Genomic DNA, 17,277 nt, shown 5'->3' on the forward strand with positions numbered 1-17,277 from the left:
TATTTGGTGAACTACTGGACAGACTGTCCAGAAGATGAGCTAAATATGAAATGTAACTACAGTATTAATTTAATGAGATAACCCTGTAACCTGATTAGGGACAGTTGATGCCGTGCTGGTGCCCCCTGTCGACCATTGTGGGGCAGTGTTGTATAGCTCTGCAGAAAGAGGGACATTCTGACATTTCTCTCATCAGACAAGTCTGCAAAAACGGGAGAACGGAGCCCGGGTACAGGGAAAGCGAGATGAGGCGTCGTGTTTGCTTTGGTCGAATCGAAGTATTAATTCTACCAGATGCCGATTGAGAAGGTGAGTGTGACAAAGTACATCGTTTTCTGGTGCAAATGTTTTGGTCAAGACGAGCTGATCGCTGCTCAATCGTTCAACTACTAGCCCCGACTGGCTTGCTATCATCCACTCGCCTTGGCGCAGACTGAAAATGCAGCCACAGTTTTGGCCTGAATTTCCCATGAATTGAAAACGAAGCCCGGGTACAGAGTTGAATCTCACAGCAGTTTTTGGCTATTAAATAGCGGTACCAATGAAGGCCATTTGTGTGAATTCTAGTCAAAGTTTTCCGCCTGGAATTGTGTCCGGGTGTTTGAATATCTGCATCAAGTAAGTGAAGCCCCGTGATACAACTTCGCACGAGCAAGATATTAACTTATTATTGTAACTTTGTGGCCTGTGAGTAAGTATCGTTAGGATTGATTGTAACTGTTCAGTAAGTCTACTTACCATTCTGAATGAGGGTACAGACAGAATCTGAAAACACTGTCGAAGTGGGCAAACAACCTGCTGTTGTCTTCATCTTTTGCAATGTTGCCGATTGGAATTATGCGAGAAAAAAAGTGTACATATATTTCCTTATTTTTATACCTAAAGATGGAGCACTTTGGACCACATTTTTTTCTGACTGCACCCAACAATTCATTTTTTAATTCAATAACGTTTCACGTGACAGTGGAAAGTTGGTTATGTAGACTATGTCCCGCTAGGACTGACTGATGTGGAGGGAAGGCAGTAAGTGATTAGGCTGCTGCATCGTTTGTCTAGAAGAGCCTTCCTTCAAAGTAGCCAACTTCAGTATCCACCCTACATAGAATTGGAGAAACTGTAGGCTACATAACATCATTATGGTGATGATGATATACATGCACATGACTAAGAAGTACAAAGATATATATCATATATACGTTTATATATGTTTACACATGTTTTTATACACACATTTTCCTATTGAGTCAAATTCAGACAGTTTCCATATAGAGAAATGCCAGTGCATTTTTTTACGGCTGCTGCTGCAATGTGATCAAATCTCAGCATGACTTCATCCTAATGTGCTATTATAAAGGCTATGTAAGGCTGTTATAAGCATGTTGTAAACATGCTGCTGTGTTGACTAGAATGTAATGTTATTCATGGCTAGTTTAGGCTGATGGGAACCACAGTAGCCCCACAACATACCAGTTCTTGTATTTTTCCATGTCAGTGCCCCTCAAAGCCGTGCTCAGTAGTGATGGGTCGTTCGCGAACGAGTCGGCTCTAAGAGCCGGCTCTTGTAGCTGAACGTTGGGAGCCGGCTTGCATATCAGAAGATCCGAATCTATTTATACAAAAAAATAAATAAATAATAAGATATGAATAATCAAAAGATTTAAATGAATAGAATTAACTAATTCAAAGAACAAAAAAAAGAAATAAAGTAATATAGGCCTAAATGCTCAAGCGCACACACATTCGTTCTGACTGTCTGCTCAGACTAACAGCCTCACCTGTTGTTCCTGTCAATCAGACACGCAGTGTCAACCAATGAACCAAAGATGCGTGAGGGAGGGCGGAGCCAACTCACTCACAGTCACAGACTTAGCATCCGAGGAGAGAGGAAGGACAACTGTGAAAACAACAGCTGGAAAATGAGTCGGAAGCACGGTAGCATTTGGATACATTTTAATAATGTAGACTATGTTAGAGCACAGTGTAGAATTTGCCAAAACAAAATCTCATATAATGCCGGTTCTACGCACAACCTACACCGGCATATGCGAACTGTGCACCCGCCTGTAAAGTTAGCTGTAGCGGAGCTTGGAGAAACTAGCGGGCCTGCAAGTAAATAGTGGTGGAGCCAGCACCTCCACACGTGAAGATGTATCCATCAGTCAAGTAGGCCTACTCTGCGAACAACAGCAACGCAGTCTTCTATGGACCAGTTTATGCCAAAGTCTATGTCTGTAGCAAAACAAGGCCAAATTGATATTGCATTGGCTAAAATGATTGCCACCGATTTCCAGCCATTTTCGATCGTGGAGGACAGAGGTTTTAGAAATTATAGCAATAGTCTACATCCAATGTACACAATTCCAAGCAGGAAAACCCTTTCAAAATCACGTATTCCACAACTGTACGAGAGCACACAGGCTTCAGTGCGGGAAAGAGTCCAAAAAGCTACTGCAGTTTGTCTTACCACTGACTGCTGGACATCAAGGGTAACTAACCACTTCTAACATGTCGGTTACGTGTCACTTCATTGAAGATTTTTCGATGTCTAGCAGTCTTCTGGACTGCTTTGAGTTCAGCGACAGACACACCTCAGAGAAATTGACAGAAGAACTGTTGAGAGTGGCCAGAGAATGGCAAGTAGATGGAAAAGTGGTCTGTTGTGTTAGTGACAATGCAGCTAACATAACCAAAGCTATGAAAATGTCTAAATGGACCCATCACCCATGTCTTGCCCACACAATCAACCTGATTGTAAGAGATGCTCTGAAGGTGATGAAGTCCACTGTGGACAAAGTGAAAGCAGCTGTGGAATACTTCCACAGGAGCACAGTAGATGCTGAACAAATAAAGTCAGATGGGGCTGCCTGAGCTGAGGCCTGAACAAGACTGCACTACAAGGTGGAATTCAACATTTTATATGTCGAAGCGGTTTCTTGAGTCAAAGGATGCCATCATCTCTACCCTGGCCATTTTCAATGCACCTGTTGATGCTCTGACCCAAGAGGAATGGGAGGTGGTGGAGGAGGTGTGCGGAGTCCTGGAACCCTTTGAGGGGTCACTGTGGAGAGAGGTACAGTAAGCAGTTATTACTACATCATTATTTAATCCAGTATTATATATGTATATGAGCAGTAGATGCGAATGTAGTATCAGTAGACAAAACATTAACCTGAACTAATAAGTTACTGTTCTCTCTTTTCAGCTATGTGACAGCCTCAAAAATGATACTCCTGTGTAAGGGCTTGCAGCGAATCACAGCCAGCCTCCAGAAAGAAACAAATGTAACCACAGGACATGTGACAGAGTTGATGGACACCCTATGTTCATCAATGGACAAAAAGTTCCACAGAATGGAATATAATCACATACTATCAGAAACCGCTGCACTTGACCCCAGGTTTAAGAAGTAAGCCTTCAGTGATGCCAGAGATTGATAAGGCTCTTCAAAGAATAACCTCAGCAGCAGGGAGGGACAGCCCCAGCAGTCAGCTGGCTCATGCACCAGGGCAACAGGAAGAAGAGGGATCAGATGGAGCAGAAGCACCAGCAGTAGTGCCACAAATGTCTGCTGTTTGGATGCTGTTTGACGAGAGAGCAACTGGGGAAGCAGCACGAAGGAATCCCTCAGCAGATGCCATAATGGATGTCTGATCTTATTTGGAGGAGCCCCTCCTCCAAAGATCTGCAGATACTCTGAGCTGGTGGAAGAACAAGGCCTCTGTCTACCAACGGCTTACTAAAGTCATGACAGGGAGACTGCATCGTGGCCACATCCGTTCCCTTTGAGAGGGTCTTCTCGAAAATAGGACAAGTAATTACTGAGAGAAGAAACCCCATCAGCCCCTGGAAAGTGAGGCAGCTTGCATTTCTGAATGCAAATCTCTCATAAAAGCAAAATATGATCAGCATTATTGTGTGCTGCTGGTTATAACATGGCAATAAAGAAGAGAGAGAAAAGAAGGACCAGTTTAATGTTTTAAGTGAGATGCTGCAGGTTTGCACATTGTTATTTTCTTTGATATGGTGTGATATTCTATTATCATGTTGTTCAGATTGTATTCGTTTTCAGTTGTTACATTTATATGCACTTTGTTTATATACATTAAAAAAGTTATACTTTAAATGCACATGTGTAATAGCATCCTTCTTTTTTACATTTATTTCAATTTGTGGGATGCTGCAGTTTTGCTAATTGTTATTTATTTTTCTTTGATATGGTGCAATATTCTATTATGCTGTTCAGATTGTATTCGTTTTGAATGGTTAGATTTATATGCACTTTGTTAAATTCTTTTTCATAACGAACCAATGCATTTTTAAATACATTGTGGTTAAGGTAAGAGTATGATTTCATTTAATAATTGAATTAGAATTGTTTTAACACCAATCATAGTCAAACTGTTTGACTTGAAAAAATACAAAACATATTTGTTTTAAAGAGCCGTTTAGGAGCCAAAAGAGACGTCCCTTTTTGGTGAGCTGAGCCGAACGAGCCGGCTCACTGAAAAGAGACGGAATGCCCATCACTAGTGCTCAGTGTGTGTGTGGGGGGCCAACCCAGAACTCAGTCTATAGAATAAGAGGGGAACCAGGCAAACCTCCAATACATTATGTCCACTGACCCTATCCTTCTGCCCCAACACAAGACTGCTGGCGGCACCCATAGACATGTAGTGGCTGCAGTGGCTGTTCCATAGTACTTCATCCTTTGACTTCTCCCTCTCCATTAGTTTGTCCGCTGTATGCTCTTTGGCCAATTGATTGTAAGGGATACATTCATTAGATGTTTATATAGGATATTTATTCAGATTAGCCTAATGCTGACAATGTCCAATATGTTGAAATTGGATTTCTTGGAACAGATCAACGGAGTGGCATTTGGTACTGACTGGGAGAGTGTCGTAGAAGTAAACACATTTGGACAGTACAACTACAGCACAGCCCAGTATTAGTGATTCACCAGATCATATCAGTAAAACCTAGAGGAAAACCTCGAGAGTTGTTTGAATATAAAAAGGCAAGAGGTGGGACCAAGTCACTTATTCGAGTCACTAGTAAGTCTCAAGTCACACGGTCAGAGTCTCAAGTCGAGTCCAAAGTAGAACGGGTCGAGTCAAGTCCAAGTCGTGCATTCTAAGAGCAAGTCAAGTTCATAGTTCAAATCAAGTTCAAATCAAGTAATAAAAAAAAATCTGTATGTGCAAAGTCTTGTTCAACTACAAATCTTTGAATATTTATTGAGGGTACCAGACAGCCTTTTTCATTATTTTGTCTAGAACACTTTTTGATTATGTAATAATACATTTTAACAACAAATTCCAAATGCATGCTTTTGTATACTAGTAAACTATCAATTTCAAGAAATGTTGACATACCAAAAGACCAGTAGGTCTATGCTAATAATTGTTGCTTGTGTAACCGATGTGAAATGGCTAGCTAGGTAGCGGTGGTGCGCGCTAGCAGCCTTTCAGTCGGTGACGTCACTTGCTCTGAAACCTTGAAGTAGTGGTTCCCCTTGCTCTGCAAGGGCCGCGGCTTTTGTGGAGCGATGGGTAATGATGCTTCGTGGGTGACTGTTGTTGATGTGTGCAGAGGGTCACTGGTTCGCGCCCGTGTCGGGATGAGGGGACGTACTAAAGTTATACTGTTACACTTGCCCCATTGTTGGTGGGCATGCCAAGTAAACTGTTAATATTCTTGATCACCCCCAAAAAATTAAGTGGCATATTTATTGATGGCAATCCTCTCTCCCTAGAATTTGACGCTTGTACTGCACCCGATACTACACTGAAAAAAAATGAAGGTTTTAAATGGTTCTTCCTCAGCTCTTAAATGGATACTTTGAGTGTTCATTTAAGTCTTGAATCAACACTAGAAATATTACACAGAAAAAATGAACAAATAAACACTGGCCAATTTGCTTTGTGCTATGAAAGGGACACATCTGCAGGCTCTCTGTGTCCAGTATGAAGGAAGTGAGACGTAGTTTTGTGAGCCAATGCTAACTAGCATGAGCGCTAACACTAGTTAGCTATTGCACTAGTGCTAGTTAGCAACTTCCTTCAAACTGCATGCAGAGACATACAAATGGTATCCATGAGTTCATCTGACTCTGGGTAGTAGATAAAGGGCATCATTGCCAACATTATGAAGTATCCCTTTGAGGTTCTTAGGAGAACTCTTACCCGATAAACAACCTTTGAGTTAAGTGTGGGGTTCTTGACATCTACGGTTCTTCAGAATTCTAAAAGACTCTTGAAATGTATGGAAGCCTGCAGATGTGTCCCTTTCATAGCACACAGCAAATTGGCCAGTGTTAACTTGTTGATTTTTGTGTGTGTAATATTTCTAGTGTTGATTTAAGAGTTAAATGAAAACTCAGTGGTTTAAAAGAACCCAAGTGTTGGTGTTAATATCCAGAGTTGAAACAAATCCACGCCCATCGTTATCATATTTCCCAGCATGCTCTATTGCAGGTTGATTTCTGGAATTGTTTGTTTCAATATCTGTGTTTTTCCATGTACGTACATTGATTAATTAATCTTATGCTACTCAAATATAAATAACATAACTTTTTCTAAACTATTCCAATCTGCTACATGGACGTATTGCACATGCTACTGAAATGGTTGTTCTAGTTTAAATGTTTTACGTAGCCTCATATCGTAGTCTTCCTAACCCAGGCAGTCATTCTGAATGCAGGTTGCGGATTAATAAACGTTGGATATCCCCACTCTGGCTGGATTCCAATAGGAATTACACATCACTTTGCAAGCCAGCATATACTGTATGTGACTCGCAGGCCTGATGTGGCCTGTAAACTATGAGTTTCGGGTTACTGTATTAGTAGCAATAGTAATCGAAATTGTTACGTTTTTAAAAACAATTTAAAGAAATGCAACAGTTGGACAATTGATGAAAACAATCAAAACTTTTAGAAATTTTATATTTCATCAGAAATTGAATGAATTATAGCACATAAACCTTTTCACTGGCACAGACATGGAGTAAAGGGATTCAATCTATTGTCAAATGTAAAAAAAAATAATCTTAGAATGCACACACATATACATGTTCTTATTGTATCAGGTTTCTAAAATAATATTTTGTGTTAAAATAAAGAAAATGAGGTGCCTAATTTTCATAAACACACTGGTTGTATTTTCATATATTAATACATTTACATAAAGGGGTGGGACAAGGCTGCAACTACTGCAAAACCATGCTCTGTCTACCCTACCTGCACTCACCTGCACCGTCTAGACTGCCTCAATAATTAAGCATTTCGCTACACCCGCAATAACATCTGCTAAATATGTGTATGTGACCAATACATTTGATTTGAATTACTGTTGTTGTCACATTACTCTTGCATAATTCAATGTTTACCAAAAGCAGGATAACCTCGGATAGAAAATCAACACGATGGCTCTAGATTACACCTAATATAAACACACTTTACATTGTTTGTGAGATCAGACATAATATCACTATAATCTGAGTGTTCATTTTTAGAAGTTGCTTTCATATCAGCGCATCTAATTTGTAAACATTTCAACTCTATTAAATTATAACTTTTTTAAATTCCACAAAATGAACACCCATCAAATGAAAGTTCCCTTTCTCCTCTTTCTTGTGATGTAAGTGTTGATAAGGTGCGTTAAATCCCTGACTAAACTTTAGCGTTCTTATAGGTTCAACGGAAAGACAATGTATTGCATTGAACCCATTTCAACCGTTAACTGGGGTGTGTTTGACTGGTTACTACAAACATTCCCACAGTCGTAACGTTAACGGGAAAAAACGACAGGCACTAGCAAGAGTAGGAACGAGTCGCAGGAGTAAAATGAAAGCAATCAATCCAGAGAGATTTAAGTGACAAGTGGATTTTGCACCTGAAACACAGGAAATAGACGGCTGAAAAGACAGGTGGGCGGGGCATGCACGTTGCTAGTATTAGGGTAAAAATCAAAGGCCTTATAAAATATATTTATTGTCTTAAAGAATTTAATTTGAATGACAATCAATTCACTTAGGCTCTCCCTTGGCGAAGGCCACAGGACTGAAAATGAATGAATGCAACAACATGTCTCTGTCACTAGCAAACACAGTCACGGGTGGTACTGGTAACTCTAAAATTCACTTAAAAGGCACCCTGGGGTATATGCAAATAAGGGGGCTTTGACACCAAAATTGGTTTTAAGTGTTTTTCTGAACTCTGGTGCATTTACACCCTTTAGTTCAGTCCGTTTGGTTTGAACACATTAGCCGCACTCGGGATCGTACTAAACAACACACTGTGGTTCGCCCAAAAAAGGGTGGTCTCGTTGCGATTCAATTCCTACATGGTGCAGTCAGATCTCTGCAGGTGAGAACGCAGTCGGGACCAAACACGGCAAAAGAACCAGTGTCGCGCAGTATTATTGGTTGTTTGATTGCGAGCATTTGATGAAATGCACGCAGCATCATAATTTGATATCTCTGAAACATTCTCTGAGTAGCAGCTCATTTCTGAATGCATCGGATGCAGGTTAGAGGGCTATACCAGGGATAATAGGCTACTGAATATACCCCATTCACATCGCATTTAGAGCGGCTATTGCATTGTTTCATCCCGCATGTTGTTTGAAGGTCAAAGCGAAAGTAATATGAAGATTGGGACACACGCATTTTTGTCCAACAAACAAATTACTTGCATGGACACCTGGTTTTGTTTAGGGATTTTAATTTGTTTGACATTTGACAATGTGTAAACAAACGGAACCCCCCCAAAATAAATAACACTTTGTAACAAATGATCTAACTCTGAATTGAACAATAGCTCAAAACTATGTGTGAAAACGCCACAAGGCTTAAAACCCTACAGCAGGGCTTTTCAATAGCAGGGCTGTAGGGCTTAAACATTCCTGGTTTGGGATTTTTGTAGGGTTCTTCAAAGAACCATCCCATTTATGGTTCATTGGTTCCCCTATGGCATTGCTCTCAAGAACCTTATTTGGTTCCAACTTGCACCTTTATTTTTAAGAGTGTAGCTGTAGGCCTACAGCAAATCAGAAATCTGTTCGCGAGCTCCAATGTTTTCAAACATTTTGACCTGTGACCCCTAAAAAGGAGGGATTCAAAGCTCGCGACCCTCGCGCACGCGCACAGGGCTAACGCCCGCACGATGGCTGCGCCAATGTAGCCTGTCATTACAGCCATAAAGCATGATGCATTTTCAAAATGCAAGATACAGATTTTGCGCTGAAAGTCATTGATGTTAGCAGTCAATATCAAGTAGGGATATCATGTCACATTGTCACTTCTCTGGAGTCCAGAGCAAGCAGGATCATGCGGCCTGGGTTGACGGATCGAATGCAAAGCATGATATGTGCAGCATTTTTCTTCCTCACAAATATGGTAATTCATTTGCCAGAATATGTTACATCTTCGTCCCATAAGTATTGAAGGTAGTGTGATGTTACAGCTATCTTTAGCGGCTTAGCCAGTACCACCACTGAGGTATATCATTTTAACCCACCCAAACTAGGCCTATGTGAAATAGGAAAATGATCATTATTTGGTCAACAGTCAAGCGGTACAAATTTTGGGTTCCGAAGCACAGATTAGTTGTTGTTGAAACAAGAATTTGGTGCTGTGCCGTAGGCCGATGTTAGTGACCAGATCGAATAAGCAAAGGTATAAATATAAAATGTATTCAATTGAGATTTTGTGTCACTAACCCTATATTATTCACTAATATTCCAAAACATGCATCCTGTTTGCAACAAGGCACTTAAGTAATACTGTGAAAAATGTGGCAAATAAATGTACTTTTTGTTCTGAAAAGAAAGTATTATGTTTGGGGCAAACACAACACGTTACTGAGTACCACTCTTCATATTTTCAAGTATGGTAGTGGTTGTATCATGTTATGGGTATGCTTGTCATCGGCAAGGACAAGGGAGTTTTTTAGGATAAAAATAAATGGCAAAATCCTAGAGGAAAACCTGGTTGAGTCTGCTCTCCAACACACTGGGAGAAAAATTCACCTTTCAGCAGGACAATAACCTAAAACACAAGGCCACATCTACACTGGAGTTGCTTACCAAGACGACATTGAATGTTCCTGAGTGGCCTAGTTACAGTTTTGACTTAAATCAGCTTGAAAATCTATGGCAAGACAGATTTTTGGCAGTCACAGGGTGTGTGTGTGCGTGTGTGTGTGTGTGTGTGTGTGTGTGTGTGTGTGTGTGTGTGTGTGTGTGTGTGTGTGTGTGTGTGTGTGTGTGTGTGTGTGTGTGTGTGTGTGTGTGTGTGTGTGTGTGTGTGTGTGTGTGAACGCTCCAGTATGTGGTGGTGGTGGTGGATCAGATTACTGAACGATTAGCCACGGCCTCCTCTCCCTCTGCAGCCCAGGCCCAGGGAAATGATTTTCCACTGTCATAATTCCCCCACTGAATTATCCTGTCCAGTGACTCATACACACATCATATAGGCCTAGTTAGTAGTTACTGTGGGGATGACACTCATTCAGGAGAAGGAAGATAGATGAGATGAGGTAAACCCATGGTGATGGTCATGACTCATGCTCGGAAGGACGCAATTGACTACATTGTCAGAATTCCTGAGCACAGTACATGAGTAATGTATTCTCAATCAAGGGTTAAAGTAGTAGCTTCATTCCCAGGACGGCTGGTGTGTTAGGAACTAGCGACAATGTTAGGCCTAGGTTTAGTGGTAAAACACTTGATTTGTGGTCAGAAAGTTCCGTACTTCGGTTTCTCATATAGCTAGGAGACAAGCCCCCTGATGAGGTGTTGATGACCCAGTATGATGTCCTCTCGGGCTGGGGCTGATTTGGGGTGTGGGAGACTGGGAGTGGAAGTGAATGTGGCTGAAGTGAAGTGACGTGAAGTTCCAGAAACAGAATAGCTTTGAAACCCAACCCAGCCGTTGTGTCCACATCTCGTCACCACTCCGCCGCCGCCAGGAACACATGTCACAGGCCGTCGGAGCCTCTGGAGGAATTTCCGCTCGTTGGAAAGTTAGGAGGGGGGCTCAGGCGGGCAGGGGAGAGATAGAGATAGGGGAGAGGCGGAGGTGAGTTTCCAAGGTGTTGCTCCTCTGGGCTGGGATCGGATACATTCTAGAGACTCCTCTAGTCGGCGATAATGAAGGTATGGGGTGTAGCGTTACACCACATTGCACATGACAGGATGGTGAGGGCTGGGAAAGTGAGAGGAGAGCAATTTCGTCGTTGTAGTTCTATGTAGCTCCAGCTTCCTGTAAGGGACGAGGAGACCTTCCAAAGAGACAGTAGGCTCACCTATATGTTGCGTTCCCCTGTTTCTGATTCACCTTGCTTTACAGTTTATACGACAATCTTTCCACTGTCATAGAGTAGGCAAATGTAAGTCGTTTGAGAAGTGTAAGATACATTTCATGTGAAGTGTAACCGAATAACATTCTGATTCATTGTACCGGTGTCAATATCGCTAAGATTACATGCTCATGTTTGGGTCTGTTTTGCCTGTATAGGCTACATGACCTCTCTATATCTAAGGCTGGGGTTAGCTGAGGTCCTATACGTTTCTTCCGTGACAAACAGGCCGTGTAAAAGCACTTTTGAAATGAAGAAGAAGAGCTGAATAATAGATAGATGAAGAACTTAAAGCCATGTAGACTGGCCTATATTATCGGTGTTCAAACCCCCAGCGGCCTGCTGTTTCTTCCCTAGCCCCCCCCCCCCCCTCTCTCTCTCTGCTATGAAAGGTTATTATATGCAAGATGTAAAATGTTGGCTGTTTTATTTAGTGGTTTAAAAACAAGCTGGCTGGATGTTAATGGGCTTCACCTTAGTGTTTGGCGCTTGCCCTGGGGGCATGGTTACATTCACACAGCGTGGGAGCAGCACTCCAGAGCTAGCAGTGCTACAATAGCTGTTAGTGAAGGTATTTCAGAGTACGAGAGAGTCTGGTAATGGGAATGAGCTACTTCACCGCTGGATGCTATGATCGTGTCCTCAAGTGCTATCGGTTACCAGATCGGATGAGTTATGGTTTGTGGATACATTTTGCCATTAATTGTGTATGCATGTGTGTGTTGTGTACCTCGTCGGTGTGTGTGTCTGTAGGTACGGGGATTTGAGACTCAGGGTAATGGTTAGTGTGGGTATGTAGGGGGACAGGTGGAAAGTAGAGGGTACTCCTCGGCCCTCCTTTGTTTACCCAGTTGGCCCCTGCACATTGATACTTCACACACCCACACACCCAGATAGGCCTCACACTCTGAGCTGTAGAACTGTCCACGTGCAAACAAACCACCATGGCCTTAAAAGATCTTCCTCTCTGAATGTTCCTCTCTCTCTCTGTCTCTTTCCCTTCCCCGGTCTCTGCTCTGTGAGCGTATAGGTTAAACAGTTTCAGAGTGACTGCTTCATAAGGAAGTGCATCAGCGATGTTGTCCCCACAGTGAAAATGTGCTGCTTCCTCAACCAAAAACCCTGGATGAACAGAGTTACGTGCCAAGTTAAAGGACAGGGTCGACGCACATAAGGCTATAGTAGCTAACCCTGAGGCTATGAACACGTACAAGAAGTCCTATACGACCTCTGCAGAGCCACCAAACATGCGAAAAGACAATACAGGAATAAGGTGGGATCCTACTACACCAGCTCTGACACTCGTAGCATGTGGCAAGGACTACAGTCTTTTACGGATTATAAAAGAGGACCTAACCGTGAGCTACATGATGCCTCTACCAGACGATTTGAATGTTTATCATGCACGCTTCGACAAAAACAACAGCGAGCCTTGCAGGAGGGCTCTGCTGATCCAGAGGACTGGGTGATCCTGCCTTCTGAGGCTAACATAAATAATAATAATAATAATTATCTATTTCACCTTTATTTAACCAGGTAGGCCAGTTGAGAACAAGTTCTCATTTACAACTGTGACCAAGCAGTGCGACAAAAACAACAACACAGAGTTGCACATGGGATAGACAAACGTACATTCAATAACACAGTAGAAAAATCTGTATACAGTGTGAGCAAATGAAGTAAGGAGGTAAGGCAATAAATAGGCCGATAGTGGCGAAGTAATTACAATTTAGCTATTTACACTGGAGTGATATATGTGCAGATTAGGATGTGCAAGTAAAAACACTGGTGTGCAAAAGAGCAGAAGAACAAATATGGGGATGAGGTAGGTGGTTGGTTGGATGGGCTATTTATAGATGGGTTGTGTACAGCTGCAGTGATCGGTAAGCTGCTCTGACAGCTGACACTTAAAGTTAGTGAGGGAGATATACGTCTCCAACTTCAGGTATTTTTGCAATGTGTTTCAAATCAAATTTATTTATATAGCCCTTCTTACATCAGCTGATATCTCAAAGTGCTGTACAGAAACCCAGCCTAAAACCCCAAACAGCAAGCAATGCAGGTGTAGACGAACGGTGGCTAGGAAAAACTCCATAGAAAGGACAAAACCTAGGAAGAAACCTAGAGAGGAACCAGGCTATGAGGGGTGGCCAGTCCTCTTCTGGCTTTGCCGGGTGGAGATTATAACAGAACATGGCCAAGATGTTCAAATGTTCATAAATTACCAGCATGGTCAAATAATAATAATCACAGTAGTTGTCGAGGGTGCAGCAAGTCAGCACCTCAGGAGTAAATGTCAGTTGGCTTTTCATAGCCGATCGTTAAGAGTATCTCTACCGCTCCTGCTGTCTCTAGAGAGTTGAAAACAGCAGGTCTGGGACAGGTAGCACGTCCAGTGAACAGGTCAGGGTTCCATAGCCGCAGGCAGAACAGTTGAAACTGGAGCAGCAGCATGGCCAGGTGGACTGGGGACAGCAAGGAGTCATCATGCCAGGTAGTCCCGAGGCATGGTCCTAGGGCTCATGTCCTCCGAGAGAGAGAAAGAAAGAGAGAATTAGAGAGAGCATACTTAAATTCACACAGGACACCGGATAAGACAGGAGAAGTACTCCAGATATAACAAACTGACCCTAGCCCCCCGACACAAACTACTGCAGCATAAATACTGGAGGCTGAGACAGGAGGGGTCAGGAGACACTGTGGCCCCATCCGATGATACCCCCGGACAGGGCCAAACAGGAAGGATATAACCCCACCCACTTTGCCAAAGCACAGCCCCCACACCACTAGAGGGATATCTTTAACCACCAACTTACCATCCTGAGACAAAGCCGAGTATAGCCCACAAAGATCTCCGCCACGGCACAACCCAAGGGGGGGCTAGGGACGGCATGAAAGAGCACCAGTAAGCCAGTGACCCCTGTAATAGGGTTAGAGGCAGAGAACCCCAGTGGAGAGAGGGGAACCGGCCAGGCAGAGACAGCAAGGGCGGTTCGTTGCTCCAGAGCCTTTCCGTTCACCTTCACACTCCTGGGCCAGACTACACTCAATCATATGACCCACTGAAGAGATGAGTTTTCAGTAAAGACTTAAAGGTTGAGATCGAGTCTGCGTCTCTCACATGGGTAGGCAGACCATTCCATAAAAATGGAGCTCTATAGGAGAAAGCCCTGCCTCCAGCTGTTTGCTTAGAAATTCCTGGTACTATTAGGAGACCTGCTTCTTGTGACCGTAGTGTACGTGTACGTATGTACGACAGGACCAAATCGGAAAGATAGGTAGGAGCAAGCCATGTAATGCTTTGTAGGTTAGCAGTAAAACCTTAAAATCAGCCCTTGCATTAACAGGAAGACAGTGTAGGGAGGCTAGCACTGGAGTAATATGATCAAATTTTTTGGTTCTAGTCAGGATTCTGAAGTTTATTTAGTGCTTTATCCGGGTAGCCGGAAAGTAGAGCATTGCAGTAGTCTAACCTAGAAGTAACAAAAGCATGGATACATTTTTCTGCATCATTTTTGGACAGAAAGTTTCTGATTTTTGCAATGTTACGTAGATGGAAAAAAGCTATCCTTGAAACAGTCTTGATATGTTCGTCAAAAGTGAAATCAGTGTCCAGAGTAACGCCGAGGTCCTTCACAGTTTTATTTGAGACGACTTTACAACCATCAAGATTAATTGTCAGATTCAACAGAAGATCTCTTTGTTTCTTGGGACCTAGAACAAGCATCTCTGTTTTGTCCAAGTTTAAAAGTAGAACGTTTGCAGCCATCACTTCCTTATGTCTGAAACACAGGCTTCTAGCGAGGGCAATTTTGGGGCTTCACCATGTTTCATTGAAATGTACAGCTGTATGTCATCCGCATAGCAGTGAAAGTTAAAGAGGTAAACTATATAGTGAAAACAGTGGTCCCAAAACGTAACCTTGAGGAACACCGAAATGTACAGTTGATTTGTCAGAGGACAAACCATTCACAGAGACAAACTGATATCTTTCCGACAGATAAGATCTAAACCAGGCCAGAAGTTGTCCGTGTAGACCAATTTGGGTTTCCAATCTCTCCAAAAGAATGTGGTGATCGATGGTATCAAAGGCAGCACTAAGGTCTAGGAGCACGAGGACAGATGCAGAGCCTCGGTCTGACGCCATTAAAAGGTCATTTACCACCTTCACAAGTGCAGTCTCAGTGCTATGATGGGGTCTAAAACCAGACTGAAGCATTTCGTATACATTGTTTGTCTTCAGGAAGGCAGTGAGTTGCTGCGCAACAGCTTTTTCTAATTTTTTGAGAGGAATGGAAGTTCGATATATTCAATTTAGGCCGATAGTTGTTTTATTTTCTGGGTCAAGGTTTGGCTTTTTCAAGAGAGGCTTTATTACTGCCACTTTTAGTGAGTTTGGTACACATCCGGTGGATAGAGAGCCGTTTATTATGTTCAACATAGGAGGGCCGAGTACAGGAAGCAGCTCTTTCAGTAGTTTAGTTGGAATAGGGTCCAGTATGCAGCTTGAAGGTTTAGAGGCCATGATTATTTTCACCATTGTGTCAAGAGATATAGTACTAAAACACTTAAGTGTCTCTCTTGATCCTAGGTCCTGGAAGAGTTGTGCAGACTCAGGACAGCTGAGCTTTGGAGGAATACGCAGATTTAAAGAGGAGTCCGTAATTTGCTTTCTAATGATCATGATCTTTTCCTCAAAGAAGTTCATGAATTTATTACTGCTGAAGTGAAAGCCATCCTCACTTTCCAGTCATTGGCAGCAGAGAACTGGAAGGAAAGGTGGCCAAAGTAGGTGATGGCTTTGGGCATGACCACTGAAATATACCTTCTGGAGCACGTGCTACGGGTGGGAGTTGCTATGGTGACCAATGAGCTGAGATAAGGCGGAGCTTTACCTAGCAAAGACTTATAGATGACCTGGAGCCAGTGGGTTTGGCGATGAATATGTAGCGAGGACCAGCCAACGAGAGCATACAGGTCGCAGTGGTGGGTGGTATATGGGGCTTTGGTGACAAAACGGATGGCACTGTGATAGACTGCATTCAATTTGCCGATTAGAGTGTTGGAGGCTATTTTGTAAATGACATCGCCGAAATCAAGGATCGGCAGGATGGTCAGTTTTACGAGGGTATGTTTGGCAGCATGAGTGAAGGAGGCTTTGTTGTGAAATAGGAAGTCAATTCTAGATTTAACTTTGGATTGGAGATGCTTGTGCTTCTGGAAGGAGTCTGGAAGGAGAGTTTACAGTCTAGCCAGACACCTAGGTATTTATAGTTGTCCACTTATTCTAAGTCAGAACCGTCCAGAGTAGTGATGCTAGTCGGGCGGGCAGGTGAGCGCAGCGATCGGTTGAAGAGCATGCATTTAGTTTTACTAGCATTTAAGAGCAGTTGGAGGTCACAGAAGGAGTGTTGTATGGCACTGAAGTTTGTTTGGAGGTTAGTTAACACAGTGTTCAAGGAACGGCCAGATGTATACAGAATGGTGTCGTCTGCGTAGAGGTGGATCAGAGAATCACCCGCAGCAAGAGCTACATCATTGATGTATACAGAGAAAAGAGTCGGCCCAAGAATTGAACCCTGTGGCACCCCCATAGAGACTGCCAGAGGTCCGGACAACAGGCCCTCCGATTTGACACACTGAACTCTATCTGAGAAGTAGTTAGTGAAGCAGGCGAGGCAGTCATTAGAGAAACCAAGGCTGTTGAGTCTGCCGATAAGAATACGGTGATTGACAGAATTGAAAGCCTTGGACAGGTCGATGAATACGGCTGCACAGTACCTTCTTTTATCAATGGCGGTTATGATATCGTTTAGGACCTTGAGCGTGGCTGAGGTGCACCCGTGACCAGCTCGGACACCAGATTGCATAGCGGAGAAGGTACGGTGAGATTCAAAATGATCGGTGATCTGTTT

At 42.8% G+C, this 17,277-nt stretch overlaps 1 protein-coding gene across 2 annotated transcripts in view; it reads left to right on the plus strand.

Annotated features, from left to right (window-relative positions):
* The first annotated feature begins 151 nt into the window (after positions 1–151).
* Positions 152–17,277, plus strand: part of LOC129857917 (bifunctional heparan sulfate N-deacetylase/N-sulfotransferase 1-like) — a 96,603-nt gene continuing 79,477 nt past the window's right edge. For both annotated transcript variants that reach the window (XM_055926610.1, XM_055926611.1), the window contains exon 1: positions 152–309. The gene's annotated coding sequence lies outside the window, so the exon portion shown is untranslated. The remainder of the gene's footprint in view (positions 310–17,277) is intronic.

The sequence above is a fragment of the Salvelinus fontinalis genome, chromosome 6 (genome assembly GCF_029448725.1).
Source record: "Salvelinus fontinalis isolate EN_2023a chromosome 6, ASM2944872v1, whole genome shotgun sequence".
In the NCBI taxonomy this organism is placed as follows: Eukaryota; Metazoa; Chordata; class Actinopteri; order Salmoniformes; family Salmonidae; genus Salvelinus; species Salvelinus fontinalis.